Source organism: Eschrichtius robustus, chromosome X (genome assembly GCF_028021215.1).
Source record: "Eschrichtius robustus isolate mEscRob2 chromosome X, mEscRob2.pri, whole genome shotgun sequence".
NCBI classification, from domain to species: Eukaryota; Metazoa; Chordata; class Mammalia; order Artiodactyla; family Eschrichtiidae; genus Eschrichtius; species Eschrichtius robustus.
Window position 1 is genome coordinate 43,203,597 of NC_090845.1, and position 22,910 is coordinate 43,226,506.

Below are 22,910 nucleotides of genomic sequence, written 5' to 3' on the forward strand. Positions count from 1 at the left end.
AGGAAAACCAAGAGTAAAGAGTACCTTAGAAGCCAAGAGAAGATGTTGATGGGGGAACTCCCTGGCAGCCCAGTGGTTAGGACTTGGCACTTTCACTGCCATGGGCCCAGTTTCAATCCGTGGCCGGGGAACTAAGATCCCACAAACCACATGGTGCGGCCAAAAAGATGTTGATGATGAGGCTGGTCAGATCATGACTAAAACTGAACAGTGTATTTGGCAACATGGAGGTCATAGTGAACTTGAGAGGAGGTGTCTTGTTGGAAAGCATGGGTGGCAAGGTGAATCAAATGTGTTTGAGAGTAATTGGAGGAAAGGAAGTGGACACAATGGGTTAGGACAGTCCTCTTCACACTTTTTACTGACTGTCCAGATGCAAATCTTTTGTGGGTTATATGAGGAGTTACTATACCAGAATTTCTTCCTGTAAAGAAATAATTCCAGAAAGGATGAAAGTAGAAGATGATGATGGAGTAGAATGACGTGTGCTCACTCCCTCTTGCAAGAGAACCGGAATCACAACTAACTACTGAACAATCATCAACAGAAAGACACTGGAACTTGGGATTTCCTTGGTGGCGCAGTGGTTAGGAATCCACCTGCCAATGCAGGGGACAGGGGTTCGAGCCCTGGTCCAGGAAGATCCCACATGCCATGGAGCAACTAAGCCCGTGCGCCCCAACTACTGAGCCTGCGCTCTAGAGCCTGTGAGCCACAGCTACAGAGCCCATGTGCCACAATTACTGAAGCCCATACACCACAACTACTGAAGCCCTCACACCACAACTACTGAAGCTCGCATGCCTAGGGCCCATGCTCTGCAACAAAGAGAAGCCACCACAACGAGAAGCCTGCACACTGCAACAAAGAGTAGTTCCCGCTCACCACAACTAGAGAAAGCCCACGTGCAGCAATGAAGACCCAACACAGCCAAAAATAAAATAAGTAAATAAATAAATTTATTAAAAACAAAAAAAGAAAGACACTGGAATTCACCAGAAAAGATACCCCACATCCAAAGACAAAGGAGAAGCCACAGTGAGACAGTAGGAGGGCCGCAATCACGATAAAATCAAATCCCATAACCACTGGGTGGGCGACTCACAAACTGGAGAACAATTATACCACAGAAGTCCACCCACTGGAGTGAAGGTTCTGAGCCCCACGTCAGGTTTCCCAACCTGGGGGTCTGGCAAGGGAGGAGGAATCCCCTGAGAACTGGACTTTGAGGGCCAGCGAGATTTGATTGCAGGACTTTGACAGGACTGGGGGAAACAGAGACTCCACACTTGGAGGGCACACTCAAAGTAGTGTGTGCACCAGGACCCAGGGGGAAGGAGAAGTGACCCCATAGGATACTGAACCAGACCTACCTGCTGTGTCAGAAGGTCTCCTGCAGAGGTGGGGAAGAGGCTGTGGCTCACTACAGGGACAAGGAAACTGGCAGCAGACATTCTGGGGAATACTCCTTGGCTTGAGCCCTCACAGAGTCCGACGTTAGGCCCACCAAAGAGCCTGTAGGCTCCAGTGCTGGGTCACCTCAGGCCAAACAACCAAAAGGGAGGGAATACAGCCCCACCCATCAGCTGACAAGCGGATTAGTTTTACTAAGCTCTGCCCACCAGAGCAACACCCAGCTCTACCCATCACCGGTCCCTCCCATCAGGAAGCTTGCACAATCCTCTTAGATAGCCTCATCCACAAGAGGGCAGACAGCAGAAGCAAGAAGAACTATAATCCTGCAGCCCACAGAATGAAAACCACAATCACAAAACGATAGACAAAATAAAAAGGCAGAGGACTATGTCCCAGATGAAGGAACAAGATAAAACCCCAGAAAAACAACTAAAAGAAGTGGAGATAGGCAACCTTCCAGAAAAAGAATTCAGAATAATGGTAGTGAAGATGATCCAGGACCTCAGAAAAAGAATGGAGGCAAGGATCGAAAAGATGCAAGAAATGTTTAACGAAGACCTACAAGAATTAAAGAACAAACAGAGATCAACAGTACAACAACTGAAATGAAAAATACACTAGAAGGAGTCAATAGCAGAATAACTGAGGCAGAAGAATGGATAAGTGACCTGGAAGACAAAATGGTGGAATTTACTGCCATGGAACAGAATAAAGAAAAAAGAATGAAAAGAAATGAAGACAGCCTAAGAGACCTCTGGGACAACATTAAATGCACCAACATTCGCATTATAGAGGTCCCAGAAGGAGAAGAGAGAGAGAAAGGACCCAAGAAAATATTCAAAGAGATTATAGTTGAAAAATATTGTTCCATGCCATTTTGTACTCCATGGTTTTAGATCTGCTGCCATTCTAACTGGTGTTTGCCTATGAGTAATGTATCATTTCCCTCTGGTTGTTTTGATTTTTTCTTTGCCTAATTTTTATAAGTTTAATTATGACATGTCTTGGCATGAGTTTGGGGAGGTTTATCTTATATGGGGTTGACTCAGCTTCTTGAATCTGTAGGTCTATGTCTTTCACCAAATATGGAGAGTTTTCAGCCATTATTTCCTCAAATTCTCTTTTAATCTCACTCTGTTCTCCTCCCCTTCTAGGATTCTAACAGTACAAATATTAGCTTTTTGGTTATTCTCCCTGAGATTCTGTTCATTTTGTTTCAGTCTATTTCCTCTCTGTTGTTCCGAATGGGTAAATGTTATTGATTTGCCCTTAAGTTCAGTGATTTCTATCCTTTGTCATCTCAACTCTACTACTGATCCCATCCAGCGAGTTTTTATTTTGGTTATTGTATGGTTATTATATTTTTCAGTTCTATAATCTCCATTTGGCTCTTTCTTATAACTTGTTTCTTTACTGAGATTTTCTATTTTTTCAAGAGAATTCATAATTGATTGTTGAAGCATTTTTAGGATGGCTGTTTTAAAATCCTTGTCAGATAATTCCAACATCTGATTCCTCTTTGTATAAAGGTCTGTTAATTGTCTTTTTTCACTTATTTTGTGGTTTTCCTGGTTCTTTGTATAAAACATCCTTTATATTTAGGATGTTATACAATTCTGGATCCTATTTAACCTTTTTTTAAAAACTGGCAGTTGACATGTAGCAGGAAGACCAGGTGGGTGTGTATGTTCAGCCTGCCCCTGGTTTCCACTGGGTTCCACTTACACCACCCCAGCAAAGATGAAGTGCTGACTCACAGTGCCTTATTGAAGATGGATGAAGTGGAAGTTCAGCACCCCTCTTGGCCCTACAGACATCTTCCCAGTGAAAGCAGAACACTGACTCACACTGCCTCATTGTCTCCAAGTGGGGGTGTAAGCTCAGTTCCTTGCTGGGCCCCATTAACATCAGGAGAGGGGAAGATGAGAAGTGAAGTGCCAACTAAAATCTCCCACCGCCCCATTCCTCCTTGTTGAAACTGAGTGGGAGCTCACCACTGGGCTCTACTGATACTACCCCACCTGGGAAATCTAAACTTTCCCTGGTTTCACCAAGCAGGGGATAGAATATTAGCTGCCTGCTTAGTCCTGCTGACACTCTCCCAGCAGGGAACTTGGATCACTGCTACCTGCTTCTTCTGGGTAAGAGATGGAAGATCAGCTCTTTCCTTGGCTAATCAACACAATCCAGCACTGGAATCAAGGTGTGCTTTCTGCTTCTACCAGGTTGGGAAGTGGGGTGAGGTGGAACATCATCTTCCTGAGTAGGATAGGTATTTCCTAGTAGGTTTTATGTTGTTATATCACTCTTTTACAAGTACTTTGGCTAGAGAAAAACAGGCTCTTTCTTGGAACTTATTTGTCTGAGCCTGTTGGCAGTTCTGGATTGGAGACTTCTGCAATGCCATGTCCAGGTTATATGGAAGGCAATGAGGAAACCCAGGAAACTCACCTCAGTGTTGTGTCTCAAATTCTGAGATCTCTAGGAAGCTTGCCAACTTCTTTCCACTTTTCAGAGTCTGTCTGTGCTTGCTGGTTTTGTTATATCCAGGGGGTTTTAGTGGTCAATATGTTGAAATTGAATCTCAAATGTTTCTTGGTCCCTACCAATTTATATGGTCTGGAAAGGACATGTTAATAGGTTGTACCTCAGTCCCCTTTCCTTCTTAAGAAATTTTAGAGGATATTCCCCAGGAAAGAGCTATAAACGTTTTTTTTTTTTTTATTGAAGTGCTATATGAATGCAGAAAAGTACACAAATCATCAATGAATTTTCACAAACTGAACACATCCATGTAATTAGCACCTAGATCAAGAAATAGAATATGACCAGCATCCTCAAGGCCCCCATTCTTACCTGCTTCCAGGTATTACCCTCCCTTGGATAACCATTAAACTGTCTTCTAATAGTATAAACTAGTTTTGCCTACTCTCTTTTCTGTCTGGATAGTTGACATTTTTGTTCAACACTATGTTATGAGATCCATCTGTTCTACTGTGGGTCATTGTAAAATGTTCATTCTTGTTGCTGTACAGTAATCTATTTTGTAAAAATACCACAATTAAGTAATCCATTCTACTGTTGATGGGCATTTGGGTGATATATTTCAGAGTTTTCCACAGAAACAGACCCAATAGGATATATATAGAGAGAGAGAGAGAGACAGAGACACAGAGAGACAGAGCGAGACAGGGAGAGATTATAAGGAATTGGTTCACATGATTATGGTTCCAAGATGCACAGAGTAAGTCAACAAGCTGGAGACCTAGGAGAGCCAATGGAGGAGTTCTAGTCCAAAGTCTGGCAACCTCAAGTCCCAGGAAGAGCCAATGTTTCTATTCAAATCTAAAAGCCAGGAAAAAAACAATGTCCCAGTCTAAAGGCTTCCCGATGGGAAGAATTCTCTCTTACTTGGAGGAGGGCCAGCCTTTTATTCTATTCAAGCCTTCAACTGATTGGATGAGGCCCACCCACATGGGGGGGGGCAATCTGCTCTACTCATTCTACTGATTTAAATGTCAATCTCACCCAAAAATACCCTCACAGAAATGCCCAGAATAATGTTTGACCAAATATCTGGGTACCCTGTGGCCAAGTCAAGTTGACACATAAAATTAGCCATTGCAGGTGTTTTCTAGTTTGGGCTATTATGAGTATGCTACTATGAACAATCTTGACTATGTCTTTGGGTGAATATATGTGAGCATTTTTGTTGAGTATATACTTATCACTGTGTCATAGTATAAGCATATTCAGCGTTAGTAGATAGAGCTGAAGAGTTTTCCAAAGTGGCTGTGTATATTTACACACCCATCAAAAGTATATGAGAGTTCTGGTTGCTCCACATACTTGTGATGCCATAACACTTGACATTTTTTGTATTTTTCATTTTAGTCATTCTGATGAGTGTGTATAAACATTGCATTGTAGCATCAATTTGCATTTCTCCTTTTGATGCTTATTGGTCCTTTCATTTCCCTCTTTTGTAAAATGTCTGTTCAAGTCTTTCGCCCATTTTCTATTGTGTTGTCTGTCTCTTTCTTAGAAATGTATAAGAATTCTTTACATAATCTAAATGTGAATCTTCTGTTGGATATATGTATTGTAAAAATCACCTCCCAGGCTGTGGCTTGCCTTTCACTTTCTTAATGATGGCATTTGATGTACAGAAGTTCTTAATTTTTGTATATCTCAGTTATCATTTTCCCCCTATAGTTAGTGCTTTTTGTGTCTTGCTTAAGAAGTTTGGGGGCTGTTCTTTTTTTTAATTTATTTTTTATTGAAGTATAGTTGAATTACAATGTTGTGTTAATTACTGCTGTACAACAAAGTGACTCAGTTATATATATATATCTTTTTCATATTCTTTTCCATTCTGGTTTATCATAGGATACGGAATATAGTTCCTTGTGCTATACAGTAGGACCTTGTTGTTTATCCATCTTATATACAATAGTTTACATCTGCTAATCCCAAATTCCCAGTCTTTCCTGCCCCTACCCACCTCCCCCTTGGCAACCATCAGTCTATTCTCTATGTCCCTGGTTTTGTTTCTATTTCAGAGATAGGTTCATTTGTGTCATATTTTAGATTCCACATATAAGTGATATCATATGGTATTTGTCTTTGTCTTTCTGACTTTCTTCACTTACTATGATAATCTCTAGTTGCATCCATCTTGCTGCAAATGTCATTATTTCATTCTTTTTTATGGCTGAGTAGTATTCTATTGTATATATGTACCACATCTTTATCCATTCATCTGTTGATGGACATTTAGGTTGTTTCCATGGCTTGGCTATTGTAAATAGTGCTGCAATGAACATTGGGATGCATGTATCTTTTTGAATTATAGTTTTGTCTGGGTATATGCCCAGGAGTGGGATTGTTGGATCATATGGTAATTCTATTTTTAGTTTTCTGAGGAACCTCCATACTATTTTCCACAGTGGCTGCACCAACTTAACATCCCCACCAACAGTGTAGGAGGGTTCCCTTTTCTCCACACCCTCTCCAGCATTTGTTATTTTTAGACCTTTTAATGATGGCCATTCTGACTGCTGTGAGGTGGTACCTCATTGTAGTTTTGATTTGCATTTCTCTAATAATTTCAGGGGCCCTTCTTTTAATATATCTTTCTCTTTCCCAGAACAATGGTTGCTCAAGAAGGAGTAAGGTGGCCAAAGAGGATGGAGTGGGAAACTGGGTCAGGTGGTATTCATGCTCATCCTTGCATTATTCCTGAGGCCACTACCACCTCTAGCACTGGAAACTTTGTGCTAAATCAAGGTTACCTAGCTCAACTTTGCCCCCACCCATGGTGATTTCTCTTTCTAATGGCAGTGCTTCTATTCCTCATGAATTCTATTAATCTCTTCCATCCACATTTCATCAGACATGTCTGTACATATCTAAACCTCCAATTCTGTACATGGCTCCAGAGTTCTTTCCCACTGAATTCCTGAGATGCAGGCCAATCATGAAATGGTATATTGTTTAACTGTTCTTGAGAATGCCCTTGAAGTTAGGGAAACTTTATCCAATCTAGGTCATTGAGGACTTTGGATGTGCTGTCTAATTGCACAAGCTACCATATTTAAGCATCAGTTCCAGGCCAGTCAAGATACCCCCATACACATATTTCTGTTAGGCTGTTTTTCAAATTATCTTTTTATTGTTTAAATAAAAGCATAAACAGTTCTCTTAAGCTAATACTTTGTATATGCCAGTTGTAGAAATGTGAACTGATGTATCAGTTTAATTAGGGAATAAGATGGAAAAGCATTATGGTGACAATAGTTCAGTAATTATGATTAAATATTAGGAGCTCCCAACCTGCCAGTGATCCTTAGCAAAGAGCTAAATGATTGGAATATGGTGGGAATGAAAGAACAAATTCACACAAAAGGGAAAGAGAGAAGAAAAAGAAAGGGCCTAAAGGAATAATATCAAAGCCAAATTGTGTTCCAAAAGAGCATTTAAAAATATTTGGAAATTGAAGTGTAATTTTCCCTGGAAGAAAAAAGTTAGACAAAGTAGTTCAGTGTCTAGGGTAGCCTACAAAGTTTACTTAACCCACAATGTAGCAGCAATAGTACCACGCTTGCCCTTAGTTCCAAGTTCTCCCAAGGTGTTTACGTCTTAGTCCTTGAGCCTAAACTCATCTAAATTCAGCAACAGAACTTGAGCTTCAGAGAGACCTGAACCCAGAGAGTAGTCACCTATGAAAGAGGAGGAGGTGGGAAATGTAGCTCCATGGCAGCAGGGGGCTATATACTTAAGTAGCTAGGAGATGGGCAGAAAGGTGACTTGAGCCTGAGGTGTCCCCAGATCTGCTATGAGTAGTGGGAGGGTGTGTCATGGGTCCCTCAGAAACATAGGTGAGGGCTGCAGTAAACCATCCATCACTACTTGGCCCAGACAGCTATGGTGGGAGCATGGATGTCAGCAGGTACCTACAGGTTATTTGGAAAGTGTCGCTATTTGGTACTTCTCTGTAGTCTTGATCTCGTTGGAAGGGACTGAGCATCTAAATTAAATCAAAGCTGACAGACATTGTAATGCCTCTAGTTTATTAATTCTATGGTGATTTAAAGCAAATTTACCAAAAGTCTTAATTAAATTCTTGAAATTCCAAGAGCACTAGGCAAAAACTCAGTCTTGGCAAAAACATGTTAGTCCCACCCACATCCCCTTCTGCACACCCAGCTGCCAAATTGCTTAAATCTCTAAATAATCACTTTCTAGATTAAATAAATTAAGCTCATTCATTTGTGCTTAAGTTTCAAGACTTACCTGCACATCCTTGCTCCCAAAGTTTGTTATGAGCAAAATAGTAGTACAGTTTGATGTTACACACACACACACACACACACACACACACACAATTAGTAAAATGGATTTTTAAAATGATATTATCTGGATGTCAGAAAGAACCAAATCAGTAAATATTTAAAAGTTCTATTATGAACTTAAAGCTACTTTTACCATCTAGGGCAGGATGAAGGGGAAAGAGAATTATTTAACCATGTAGACATGCTTGTAATCAATAGAATTACACACACTACAGGCTATGGTAATAAGATGAATCACTTATAAAGAAGAATGCCTACAGAAGATGAAAGAGAAGATGAGAGAGTAAAATGTATGCTATTCACCTCAGTAGGAATAGGTGAATAATGCAGTTAACATTCCTAAAAAAAACCCACCCAAATCCAGTGGTACATTTGGGAACTAGCTTTCCTGAAGTCCTGCGCTACACCATCAGGTGAGAGGCAAGAGGACAGCCCCCTCCAGAATGAGGCTGCCTCTCCCCATCATCCAATCTAGCTCTGAGTGTGGTCCCTGGACCAGCAGCAGCAGCATCTGGGAACTTGTTAGAAATGCAAATTCTTGGATCCCTCCCTAGATGTTCTCGCAGGAATCTGTGTTTTAATAAGTCCTCCGGGTGATCCTGAGGCATGCTAAAATTTAAGAACCATTCATCTTGCAGCCTTTAAATTAAATTTGTGAAGCTTCAATGAAATGGCTTTAAAAATTGATAGTTTACAGATTCACCAGAAAATTTTACAGGGCATCTGAGGAGTAGTTGAATCACATGGGCCTGGGTTCAAATTCTGACTCAACCAACTGAAGCAGGATCACTTTGGGCAAGTGATTGTTAAACAGTGCACTGTTTCCTTCATCTGTAAATGCAATCTCTCATGGTGGGATAGGGCCCAGAGAAAACGTAGGCCTAGGTTCAATACATTCATCGGAGTTGCCAGAAATCAATTAAGAAGCAAGCTGTGGCTTTGGGAAATGTTTCTTTCTCACTCTTCCCTATGATCTGGAAAGGCAAAAATAATGTGGATCTGGAAAATACCACATTAAATGAGATATATGTCCAGTCAATTGATGAACAGAATATGGACACAGACCCTGGTCTTTCTAGGAAGAATGAACTAAGACTCACCAAGCATTGCCAATTTTTTAAAAATATTATTTTGTATTACATAGGCAATACAACCAAATAATACAAACTTCAAAAATGTTAGCGTGAAAAGCAAGCCTCCTTCTCAATACCTTCCCTCAGACACCCAATCCATAGTTTCTTGTGTACCCTTTCAGTGCTATCCTATGCATACATTGGCATATAAATATGTGTATATGTTTTTTTTTAACATCTTTATTGGAGTATAATTGCTTTACAATGTTGTGTTAGTTTCTGCTGTATAACAAAGTGAATCAGCTATACGTATACATGGCCCCATGATTTACTCAATGTATTCCTTTCTTTTCCACTTAAAAGTCTATCTTTGAAAAGGTGCTTGACATCACTAATCATCAGAGAAATGCAAATTAAATCACAATGAGATATCACCACACACTTGTTAAAATGGCTATCATCAAAAAGACAAAAGATAACAAATGTTGGCGAAGATGTGGAGAAAATAGAACACTTGTGCACTGTTGGTGGAAATGTAAACTGGTGCAGTTACTATGGAAAACAGTATGGAGGTTGCTCAAAAAATCAAAAATAAAACTACCATATGACCCAGCAATTCCACTTCTGGGTATATATCCAAAGGAAATGAAAACAGGATCTCAAAGAGATATCAGCACTCCCGTGTTCACTGAAGCATTATTCACAATAGCCAAGATATGTAAACCAACCTAGGCATCCATCAACAAATGAGTGAGTAAAGAAGATGTGAAGTACACATATAATGGAATATCATTCAGCCACGAGAAAGAAGGAAATTCTGTCGCTTGCGACAACTTGGATGAACCATGAGGGCATTGTGCTAAGTTCAGTAAGTCAGAGAAAGAAATACTGTATGATCTCACTTATATGTAGAATCTAAAAAAGCTGAACTCAGAGAAACAGAGAGTAGAGTGGTGGTTACCAGGTGACGGGGGTGGGGGAAACTGGGAGATATTGGTTCAGTTATAAGATGAACAAGTTCTGGGATATAATGTGCAGCATGGTGCAGCATGGTGATTACTGTTAATAATACTGTATTATATACTTGAAAGTTGCTGAGAGAGTAGATCTTACATGTTCTCACCACAAAAAAGAAATGGTAATTATGTGACAGGATGGAGGTGGTAGCTAATGCTATGATGATAATCATTTTGCAATTTATAAATGTATCAAATCAACACATTGCACACCTTAAACTTACACAATGTCAATTATATCTCAATAAAGCAAAAGGGGAGTATATCTTTAAAATCTTTCCATACCAATACATATACGAATCTTCCTCATTTTTCTAACAGTGGCATAACATTCTACTGTATGGATGTATCATACTTTTTGGGGGGACCAATTCCTTACTGATGGATATTTAAATTGTTTGCAAGCTTTTGCTAATACAAGTAAAGCTATGATGAATATCTTTAAATATACATCGTTTTGCCCATCTGTGTGCATGTCACATAAATTCTTAGAAGGTAATTGTTGATTATGCATTAGGTGGTTTTACTACATACTCTCAAATTTCCAGCATAGCGGTTTTACTAGTTATCTTCCCATTAGCAATGTATAAGAGAGACTATGAGTTTCCCTGATCTCATCTTCAGCAATGTTGTTGAGCTTTGACAAACTAATGGGTTGAAAATAGTACTTAATTTTTTTAATTTACTTTTCTCTTACTATGATATATTTTTATCTGTAGTCTGACCATATGCCAGAGTTCCATGTAGAACTTGGCACTAAAATGCTTATATAGGGACTGAATCTTTAACAAAACCCCATTTCAGCAATATTTTATGAGCAGAAGCCATTGGAGACAAGGGAACATGGACAAGAGAATTCAGATTATTTCTCAATTATAGTCAACTGATGTCCCATCAAGAGCATCAGCAACACAGATGAAGGACTGCATCATTACCACTAAGAATACATGTAAAGTGATAACTAATTTAATCTATGCTTCACTTAAGAGTGGTGTTTATGAGGAAAAACGGATGAGATGAGCAGATTCTGTTCTATTTGGTTTATAATCATTTAATCTAGTTCCTTTTCTGCGCTCTTATATGCTAGTAGTACCACCACTACCAACAACAAAACAAAAAATACCCATGTTAAAATATGAGCCATTTTAAGTAGATGTTAGAAATTTAAGCGTAGCTTCATAATTCAAAAAAATTTTACCATGTTTCTTTTTCTATTTTCTTCTCTTCTGGAATTATATTAAAATATTAAGTCCATTAATAATGCAATGCATGGATATTTTGTACTAATTTAACGGGCTTTATAAAGGAGATTTTTTTTTTTGCATGTAGCCTATACCTGGGCAGTACTTTTACTTATGTGATAAATATGACACAGCTTTAAATGAATTCAGGTCTGAAAAAAGACACTTGAAATGACACTTGTATGTGCACTATAATATTTGTTCAATTTAGACTGATACATAGAGAAGTCAAAAATGAATATTGCTAATTATTGTATTTAATTTATTTTTAGAAGACACCAATTAAGAAGAAATGAGGTAATTAGAAGAAACTTCAACTGAAATAAATATAATACTCCCAGACAATCCTTTAAACCACAGAGGACCTGGGCCCTCCTTTATCATTAGTTAATGCTAATCTCTCTGTAGAGTCATTAATTATTGAGAAAATCTGTCAATATTTAAAGTCTATGAGAAAATGAAAGCTACAAAAAGAGGGAAAAATCTCAGGTCTTCCCTGGTGGTGCAGTGGTTAAGAATCCACCTGCCAATGCAGGGAACATGGGTTTGAGCCCTGGTCTGGGAAGATCCCACATGCCACAGAGCAACTAAGCCCATGCGCCACAACTACTGAGCCTGTGCTCTAGAGCCTGTGGGCCACAACTACTGAGCCTTTGAGCCACAACTACTGAAGCCCATGTGCCTAGAGCCCAGGCTCTGCAAAAAGATAAGCCACCATAATGAGAAGCCTGAACACCGCAATGAAGAGTAGCCCCGCTCACTGCTCGACGCAACTAGAGAAAGGCCACGCACAGTAACGAAGACCCAACACAGCCATAAGTAAGTAAATAAATAAATAAATATTTTTAAAAAATTGTAGTACAGTTACCCTATGACCAAGATATATATGTATGTGTGCACATCTCTCTCTCTCTCTCTCTCTCTCTCACACACACACACATTAACAAAGCTAGTAATAATCATGTACTTTCAATAGGCTTGACACTTATACTTCCTGAAAATAATCATTCCACAGCTTAGATGGAAGTAATATAGTACATTGCCATTATAGGTGACATTTACTCTAAATCAGCCGTCCCCAAATTCTTTGGCACCAAGGACCGGTTTCGTGGAAGACACTTTTTCCACAGACGGTGGGGCGGGGGCGAGTTCAGGCAGTAATGTGAGCGATGGTTCAGGCAGTAATGCGAGCGGAGGGGAGCGGCAGATGAAGCTTCTCTCGCTCGCCTGACGCTCACCTCCTGCTGTGTGGCCTGGTTCCTAACAGGCCATGGACCAGTACTGGTCCACGGACTGGGGGTTGGGGACCCCTGCTCTAAAGTACAGATTAGACTGTGGGTACTCAAATTTTACTATAATTAATCTAAACTGTCAAATTCAGTGAAATAGCTTTTGAATGTTTTGAGGCACTATCAGTACATTCATGGTTTCTCTCTAATGGTTAGTACTTTGGAGAGAGGGTACAGTTAAGTTCTTCATGAAACTTATTTATCATTTCAGTGATATTGCTTCCAGGGATAAAAGTCAGTTGAGAATTATCAAATGCAACTAGGCAGAAGATGAAAAGGCTAATCATGCCTTGTTAGGAATCCACTTAAAATGATTCAATGGTGTTTTTCAATATTCTAAGGCTAAGGGTAGTTTACATTTTAAGTTGTAACCATTTTTTGAAACTTCCAATGTATTAGGTAGCAGATTGGAGAAACATCAGAAATGAGAATAATAAAGTTTTTTAATGATATTAGGTCCATTCATGTTACCCATTTCATTTCATGCTTATAAAATAACTCTAATGTCATTAAAGATGAGAATGTGGTACATCTGAGCAGCTTATTAATTTGGAATCTAGAGATCGTGACTTTCATGTTTAGCAGGTAAAATATGAGTTCAAATTAATGAATATTTATAGTGATTCCACAATATGCAAAAAATAACTGTTTGTATTGTGATCCCACAGTATGCAAAAAAAAATCTGTTTATTTCCCTAAAAAGACTTATAATTTAGTTTGGAAAGGTCTCAAGGGAAAAAGAATCAGTTCATTGAAGTAGTAATTAAGAAAACTTGAGAGTCAGCTACCATCATCACTGAAGTATCAAAAATCTTAGGCCAAAATGACTAAAAATTCCATTTACTTATAGACCTTCAACACCTAGTGAAAATCTCACAGGGTGAGAAGCTTTCACTGGTGCATGGGAACTAGCTCATATTGGCCATGAGAGCCAGTTTTTAAATTTTCAGGAATTTTTTGAGATCGCTGTGAAAGACACATTATTAAAACTTAAATTATATAAACTTACAGTTAAATAAATTATGTTAAAAAGCAAAGGTAACAAATACTTGAAACTCATCACTTCCTAATTATTTCACTATTTTTTTCTATTATCTATTTTCTTGAAGTTGTTAACGCCTACTGTATCTGTGTGGTGGAAACACCATGTAATGGTGGCTACCATGTACCTCTTCCCAACTCTGCATTCAATCATGTCGTGTTGGTAGCTTGAAATCAGCCATGGTGGGAGTATTAATAACATGGAAATTGGCAAATGCTGCAAATCACTGCTTTTTGTTTGAGAGAGCCAGTGTCTAAACGTTTATCAGCACACTACTGCTGATATAGAACATTAAGCTGTAATTCTAGGTCTGAGGAAGAGTTGAGAATTAGATTCAAAATATCTCATCAAGCAGGTGAGTAGGGTGTCTCTGAAAGTGTTTTGTGAAAGAAGATTGGGCAAGATAGGTAATATTCCAGATGAGTTAGGCCTCACGATTACTTGGTATCCCAATGATCAGGCACTCCATCTCTATCAGAGCACATCAGGAGTTGTTTTTTAGAAGGTGTATATGATATGGCTTTCCTCCAGAAGCCCAGGGGTCTGTATTGTGAGGCTCTGATTGGAGATTATTATAAACTCCACACAATTTTCCCCACTACTGATACCTCTAATACCATACAGTCTGCTGGGTCATATGATTCAAACAATAGGGATGCTTGCATCATAGCCTGGATCTGCTGCAGAACTTTTCCTGCTCTGAGCCTCACTTAAAGCTGGCAGACTTTAGTGTCACCCCAATGTGTGGGTCATAGCACTATTCAAAGATGTAAGCAGTTTTCCAGATACCCCTAGAGCCCAATGAGACCTGTGAAGTGATGTGCTTCTTTGTGATGAGAGGGGCAAGATGCAAAAATGTCTCCTTTATTGTTAAGGGGATGTCCTGGCATACCCTAGACCATTGAAGTCTTAAAATTGTTGTTATTTGTGGCAGTCCCTTAAATTTTCATAGGGTTTATCTCCTGCTTTCTGGAGTACGTGAGTCTTTTTTTTTTTATTTTATTTTTATTTTTGGCTGTGTGGGTCTTTGCTGCTGCGCACAGGCTTTCTCTAGTTGCGGCGAGCAGGGGATACTCTTTGTTGCGGTGTGCGGGCTTCTCATTGTGGTGGCTTCTCTTATTGCAGAGCACAGGCTCTAGGCACGTGGGCTTCAGTAGTTGTGGCACACAGGCTCAGTAGTTGTGGCTCACGGGCTCTAGAGCGCAGGCTCAGTAGTTGTGGCACACGGGCTTAGTTGCTCCGCGGCATGTGGGATCTTCCCGGACCAGGGCTTGAACCCGTGTTCCCTGCATTGGTAGGCAGACTCTTAACCACTGCGCCACCAGGGAAGTCCCAGTACGTGAGTCTTGACATTGGAAATATTCTAGGTTTTTTTTTTTTTTTTTTTTGCTTAACAAGTCAGATTGGCAAGATGTCATCAATAGAGAGGACCATTATGATGTTCTGTGGGATGTGTAGCTGATCTAGGTCTCTTTGGACTTTTTTTTTTTTTTTTAATTTATTTATTTATTTATTTTTGGCTGTGTTGGGTCTTCGTTTCTGTGCGAGGGCTTTCTCTAGTTGCGGCAAGCGGGGGCCACTCTTCATCGCGGTGCGCGGGCCTCTCACTATCGCGGCCTCTCTTGTTGCGGAGCACAGGCTCCAGACGCGCAGGCTCAGTAATTGTGGCTCACGGGCCTAGTCGCTCCGCGGCACGTGGGATCTTCCCAGACCAGGGCTCGAACCCGTGTCCCCTGCATTGGCAGGCGGATTCTCAACCACTGCGCCACCAGGGAAGCCCCCTCATGTTTCTTAAATGCCAGAATCATATCATCAGCTAGTGCATTCCTTTCCATCAGTATACCATTCCATTTCACTAGCAGTGAAAGTTTTAACAATGGCACTGCTGTCTTGTGCCAAAAGCTCCCTCTGTTCCACCTATCACCAGTGGCGGGATTCTCATTGCCAGTTGGGTGGCAAGTGATCCAGTTCCTAATTCTATTCTCAGCATTTGCTTTGTCAGATCTGGCACCAACTGTGGTAGGTCAGGTAACTGGGAAACAGTCTCAGAGACAGAGCTTACAGTGCAGTAGGGTTATTAGGGAGTACATTGGGTTCAAAGCCTATGGAAGAGTTGTGAGAAAACAAAATTGGGAGGAGAGAGAAGTTAAGGTGTGCTTTAGAGTCAGTGGATGTCTCAGCTGACCCTACAGTCAGCTTAGGATTTATTATGAGTTGAAGTGAGATGATCAGACCTTTCTATCACTTCTTGAATCAGTCATTAGGTGCCGGCTGCCTTGGGAAGGGAGCATGACCTTGGGCCAGGCAGCGCTGAGGCAATCTCTTAAGGGGCTCAAGAGCTGAGGGCTACCTGTCAGCAGTATTCCCAGAGGCTGGCCAGAGTGGGTGGGGAGGAATTGTTTCCCCCTGCAGGAGAATCTAGGTGGCACATCACAGCATTCGTCAACTATAACAGCAAAATATCTTTGATAATTTCTAGATTTCCAACTTCCAAAGAGTGCAGAACTGCCTAGAGATGGAAGTGGTAAACAAATACAAGTGTTATTTAATGATCTATTAGGTTGAAGAATATGACCTTGACATTTCTGTAGGTCAAAATGATTGAATACCAGCAATTTCATACTGTCCAACTTAATTGTAGAATAAACAAGGAAGGAACCTACATTGGGCATGTGGTCATATTTAAATGTTTATGCATTCTAAAATAATCTATCAAATAGCTTCACCTCCCACGCAAGCCCAACACCCTCCCCATCCTCCCCATTTTGGTTATACTCATTAAAAACCCTGCTTTTAAAGCATTTGATGTCACCCAAAACCAATGGTAAAATAATGCCTCATGAATGCAATGGGAACTTATCTACTTCTATACAACACTTTCATTCCACCTCTGAGTCTTGACCCTTGTTCCTCTCCTCACTTGGAACGCTTCTTTCTGCATTGCCCCAACCAAGCAACAAGAACACTACCCTTTTCCAAACCGACCTCCTCCTTATAGCCTCTTTTGATGATACCAGGTTCATCATAGCTTCCCTGAGTTTCTTTAGCACTTAAGGCCTGTTCAACACAATCTAGGATTTAATAATGGTGTGGTCTGTCTTATGGAAGGATTTTTTTCAATGTGGGTTACCTTTGTTTCACCAGATAGGTGTGAGTACCTTGAAGACAGAAGTTGTAACATTTACGTCCTCTGTTTTGCCCACATCCCTACCACCCAAATGGAAACTTATGACTGAGAATTATGTGGACTATAAAGACCTTTGAATTTGTATATTTCCTACTTATCTACTTTAACTGTCTTTTCAAAGTTGTATATACATAAAAAATTAAATCATTCATAAGCACTCAAAAAGTCAAGGAATGAAGTTTAGGTTCTTTCAAAGTATTCTTGGAAGGTGTGGAAAAGATGAGGTGAGAAGAAAAACTGTAACCAACCAAAGAGCAGAAGCTATGTTTGGCTTCTTAATTCTTCCTCTCACAGAACTCTGCACTTTCTTTAATAACACCTCTCATCATTTCTAACTATACGTTTATGTCATTATTTAATTAGTTTCTGTCTCACTCCAACTAATTGATAAGCCCCAAGAGGGCAAGGACCATATTTGTTTTATTCATCATCATATTTCTAGTGAGTAGCACATAATACATGCTCAATAAATATTTATTGAAATAATTATTGAAGGCAATAACTAAATGACTATCATTTGATGGAAGGACTTATGCTTTCAGCTCCAGGGACTTCTAATCACCAACCCTTGTCCTTGGCCAATGCTCCAAGGTGGCTTCTTTCACCCTGTCATATTTCTCATTTGAGAATATCCCTAATGTGTAAATATAATGTATAAATATCCTTAGTCTTTTATCCCTACTACAAGAACCCATCTTTTCCTCTTCCAGGCATATTTTTAGAGTATGCCCAGAGGTTCTTATTGCCATCATTCCAGAGGTTCTCTGTCCTATGACTGAATCTTCTACTTGAACCAACAACATCTACCCATAAGATCATGAACTTCAGCAAAACAAGTTCATCTCCTGGCAGTGGCACCTCTAAATTGGCACCACAAACTCTTGAAATCCCCCTAAGAAACATTTCCCCAAATTTTTCCCTTAAGATCACCCTCTGGACACACCATCCCTAACCTGCCTCTCATGTTTGACTCAAATATTGGAAGTGATTCCTTGCATTTACTACTCAGTACAAGTTTATCAGACTCATGAATTCATTCTCTCCCTTCCTCTCCCTCTAGTTTTCACAACTCTTATCTCTCCTCTACACTATTATGGGTGTGTGTGTGTGTGTGTGTGTGTGGTGAATTGTGGAGTGTGAACGTGTTTGTGGCATGGCAGAGTGAAGAAAGAGTGTCAAGGGAGAGAAGATAAAATCATTTCAATATCTTTTTATTCTGCATTTACGAGTTCTCTATTGCTGCATAACAGATCACTCTAAGACTTAATGGTTTGAAACAGTACCAACAATTTTGCTCACAAATCTGAAATTCAGGCAGGCCTTGGCAGGGGCATTTGTATCTGCCCTACATGGCATCAGCTAGGGCAGCTCAACTAAGGGCTGAAGGATCCATTTCCAAGATGGCTCATTCACACATGACAAGTCAGTGCTGGCTGCCAGCTGAGAGTTCAGCCAGGGCTGAGGATGGCAGGGAGGTGGGGCTGTTGGATTCAGTATGGTGGCTGAGTTCCAAGAGTGAACATCCCAAACGTAAATGGATTATGTTTGGATATTATCAAAGAATTTAGCTGAGAATCCCAAGTATTGCCTGATCTTTTCTCCATCTGTTTTTCATTTATAACCAGCTTATTTCAAAACGGATTTGAGGCAGAAGCTCTTTCTATTTAAGGTAGACACTGTAACCTTTAAAAGCAATTCTTATACTCTGGATTCTAAGAGATGGTCTACATTTTTGAGAGAAAAAATAAGTATGTGCACGGTGGGGGGGAGATGTGCTTGTGAATTTGCATGCTGTGTGGACACATGTGTACATGCCTGTGTGTTTTACATGTGTGTACATTATATATGTGCCTGTATGTGTCTACTCGTGTGTGCATGTGAGAGTGTGTGTATATATGTGTGTCTGCCTATGCTGGTGAAACTGTGTCTGTATTAGCATTTGTATGCATGTGTGTGTGGTGTGTAGTTTCCATAAGGATATCAATCTTTATTGGTAGTTCTACAGTGACTCGGAGAATTGCTCCAGGACTGACTAAATGATAGCATGATATTTTTTTAAAATAAAATTTTCAGTTCTATGTGCAAAGTCAACAGACTGTAATATAATTATTTTAAACTGCATATATATTAGCCCAAACCATAGCATTTTCTTCAAGTGATGCCTTCGTTTACAAAACTGACTAAGAGGGCTTATTTGAGCCATCATCTTTAAAATGTTATAGTACCAAAGTCCTGTAGATTGTCCTGATAAAATACAAGGGATGCTGTAGAAGAATCTGCTGAATTTTCCCTGACAATTATGATTCATGACATACTACTTACACTTAGAACTATCTGAGAAATGCTTCTGAAATTATCCATTTGTTCCTGGTTCAAGTTAACAAAGAATGCAGCACATTTTTACCATTGTTTTTAAAGCAAAGATTTAGGTTTCCAAAGAATGCACTATACGACCACCCTAACCTTGGTATCTGATAATGCTAAACCTTATTTCTGTGGTGCATGAGGCATTTACAGGAGTTACCTTTTGCTTAATTTTGTTATTTATGTACAGTAATATACACCTTTTTACAGTTCTATGAGTTTTGACAAAATGCACAGAGTTGTAAAATTGCCATCAAAATCAGGATACAGAATAGCTCCCTTACCCCCAAATATTAGCTCATCCAACCTCTTTAGAGTCAAACCTTCCTTCTCCCCTAACCCTTGGTAACCACTTATCCGTTCTCCCTCCCTATAGTTTTGCCTTTTCCAGAATGTCATAGAGATGAGATTACACCACACATAACCTTTTGAGTCTGGCTTCCTTCACTGAGAAAAGTGCATTTGAGATACACTCATATCATTGCATGTACATACATTTAGCTTGTTTGTATTGCTGAGTAGGATTTCATTTTATGGATATACACTGTTTGTTCATCCACTCACCAACTGAAGGACACTTGGGTTGTTTCTAGTTTGGTGCTATTGCGAATAAAGCTGCTATAAACATCCATGCACAGTTTTAGTGTGGGAACATAAGTTTTAATTTCCCTAAATAGTACATACTTAGCAAGTGGGATTACTGGGTCAGACAGTAAGTTTATTTTTAACTTTATAAGAAAATGTACCTGTGTTTCCATCAGCAATGTATGAAAGTTCCAGTTGTCCCATATCTACTTCAATATTTTGTATTGTCAATATTTTTTATTTTAGCCCTCTTAATAGGTGTATAGTAGTATCTCATTGTGTTTTTCACTTCAATTTCCCTAGTAACTAATGATGACAATCATACCTTTATGTGTTCATTTTCCTTCCACATAGTTTCTTTGAGAAGTGTCTGTTGAAACCTTTGCCGATGTTTGAGGGTTGTATGCTTTCTTATGGTTGAATTTTGTTTGTGAGTTCACTACATATTCTAGATATAAGTACTTTGTCAGATATAATTTGCAAACATTTTCTCCAGTCTGTGGCTTATCTTTTCATTCTCTTAACAGTATTTTAAAGAGCAAAAGCTTTAATTTTCATGAAGTCTGACTTATAAATTTTTATTTTATAAATCGTACTTTTGGTTCACATCTAAGAATTCATTCCCTAATACAAGGTCACAAAGATTTTCTACATTTCATCTAAAAGTTTTATAGTTTTATATTCATATTAAATCTAGGAATCATTTTTAGTTAACTTTTATATCAAGTGTGAAGGATAGGATACGGTTCATTTTTATGCCTATGATGTTCAATTGTTCTAGCACCATTTGTTGGAAAGACTATCCTTTCTACATTGAATTACTTTTGCATCCATTGACCATATTAGAGTGGGTCTACTTCTGGAACATCTACTCAGTCGCATTGATCTATGTGTCTATCTTTTCACCAATACCACAGTAACTAATTACTGTAGCTTTATAGTATGTATTGAAATCAGGTAGTGTGAGTCCCTCAATTTTTTTTTCTTTTTCAAAATTCCTTCACTTATTCCGGTTTCTTCATCTTACAACACAGATCTTAGAAGCACTTTTAGATATCTACAAAAAATCTGGTGAAAAATTTGGTTGTGATTGTGCTAAATCTATAGATCAGTTTGGGGAGAATAGACGTCCTAACAATAGTGGGTCTTCTGACCCATGACCATGGCATATTTTTCCATTAATTTCAGTATTATTTGATTTAAAAAAAATTTTTATTGGAGTATAGTTGATTTACAATGTTGTGTTAGTTTCAGGTGCACAGCAAGTGAATCAGTTATACATATACATATATCCACACTTTTTTAGATTCTTTTCCCATATAGGCCATTACAGAGTAGTGAGTAGAGTTCCCTGTGCTATACAGCAGGTCCTTATTAGTTATCTATTTTATATATAGCAGTGTGTATATGTCAATCCCAATCTCCCAATTTGTCCCATCCCCCTCTTCCCCCCTTGGTAACCATAAGTTTGTTCTCTACATCTGTGACTCTATTTCTGCTTTGCAAATAAGTTCATCTGTACCATTTTTCTAGATTCCACATATAAGCGATATTATATGACATTTGTCTTTCTGTGTCAGTCTTACTTCGCTCAGTATGACAATCTCTAGGTCAATCCATGTTGCCGCGAATGGCGTTATTTTGTTCCTTTCTATAACTAAGTAATATTTCATTGTATATATATACCACATCTTCTTTATCCAATTTCTCACTTGAAATCGGGGGACTTCTAGAATGCTGGGTTTATTTATTTCATAAGTTCTAGAAATTAATAGCCATTATAGCTTTATTCTCTCTCTACTGCCCTTTTGGGATTCTAATTAAATTACTGTTAAACCCTTTCCCTCTATCCCTCATGTCTCTTAATCTCTCTTTTGTAGTTTCCATCCTTTATTCTCTCTGTGGTGCATTCTGGATAATTTTTTCTGACTTATCTTCAAATTCTCAATTATCTTTTTACCCATGAATAATTTTTTAATTCTATGCATTGATCCATAATGTATCCACGTATGTGTGTGCATGTATATACATGTATATATACACACACATACATATATACATACATATATATCTATACAGATATATATCCATCCATGAATATACCTTTATTGATCTATTTATCTATATACATAAATTCATTTCTAGAAGTTCTAACTGGTTCTTTTCCAGATCTGATTTTACTTTATAAGGTTTCCTGTTTGCAAGGATATTTTCAGTTTATCTTTTATTTATTTAAACATTGAAAGCATACTTGTTTTACAAGCCTTAACTAATAATTCCATATCCAGAGTCTTTGTGGATTTCTTTCTGTTGTCTGTTCTTTCTGCTTGTTCTCATGCACAGTGCTTTTTTTCTTGTGTGAATGGCACTGTTTGCTGCTACATATCTTTGAAACTGTATTTATAGGAGTAATTTGAGCTCTGCTATAAAAGGTGCAAAAATACACAAAAGAAAATACACATTTGCTTAAACCAAATATCTAGGGACACTCTCTGTTCAGTATCACTTCAAACTAAATTCAGAGCTAGAGGGTTTCATTTTTATGTTGTTGTTTTTTGGTGATTTTTTTTTGGCCATCCATAAGACGTCAATTTCAGCTAAAAATACATTCAAAGGCCAATTTACTTCTGCGTCACACTGACCCTAAGAGTATAGCCCTTTAGGGTTTCTACTTATAATGTGGAGCATCTCCTCTTAACTTCCCACCTTGGACAGACCATGTCAGCCTGGCTCTTAACACTAAAGTTCTAATTTTTCCTGGTTGACAAAGGCCTTCAGAGGTCTCTGGGCTCCCTTTACCTCTCTGGGTTCCTGCTTTCCCTTCGAGTTTGCCCTTGAAATTC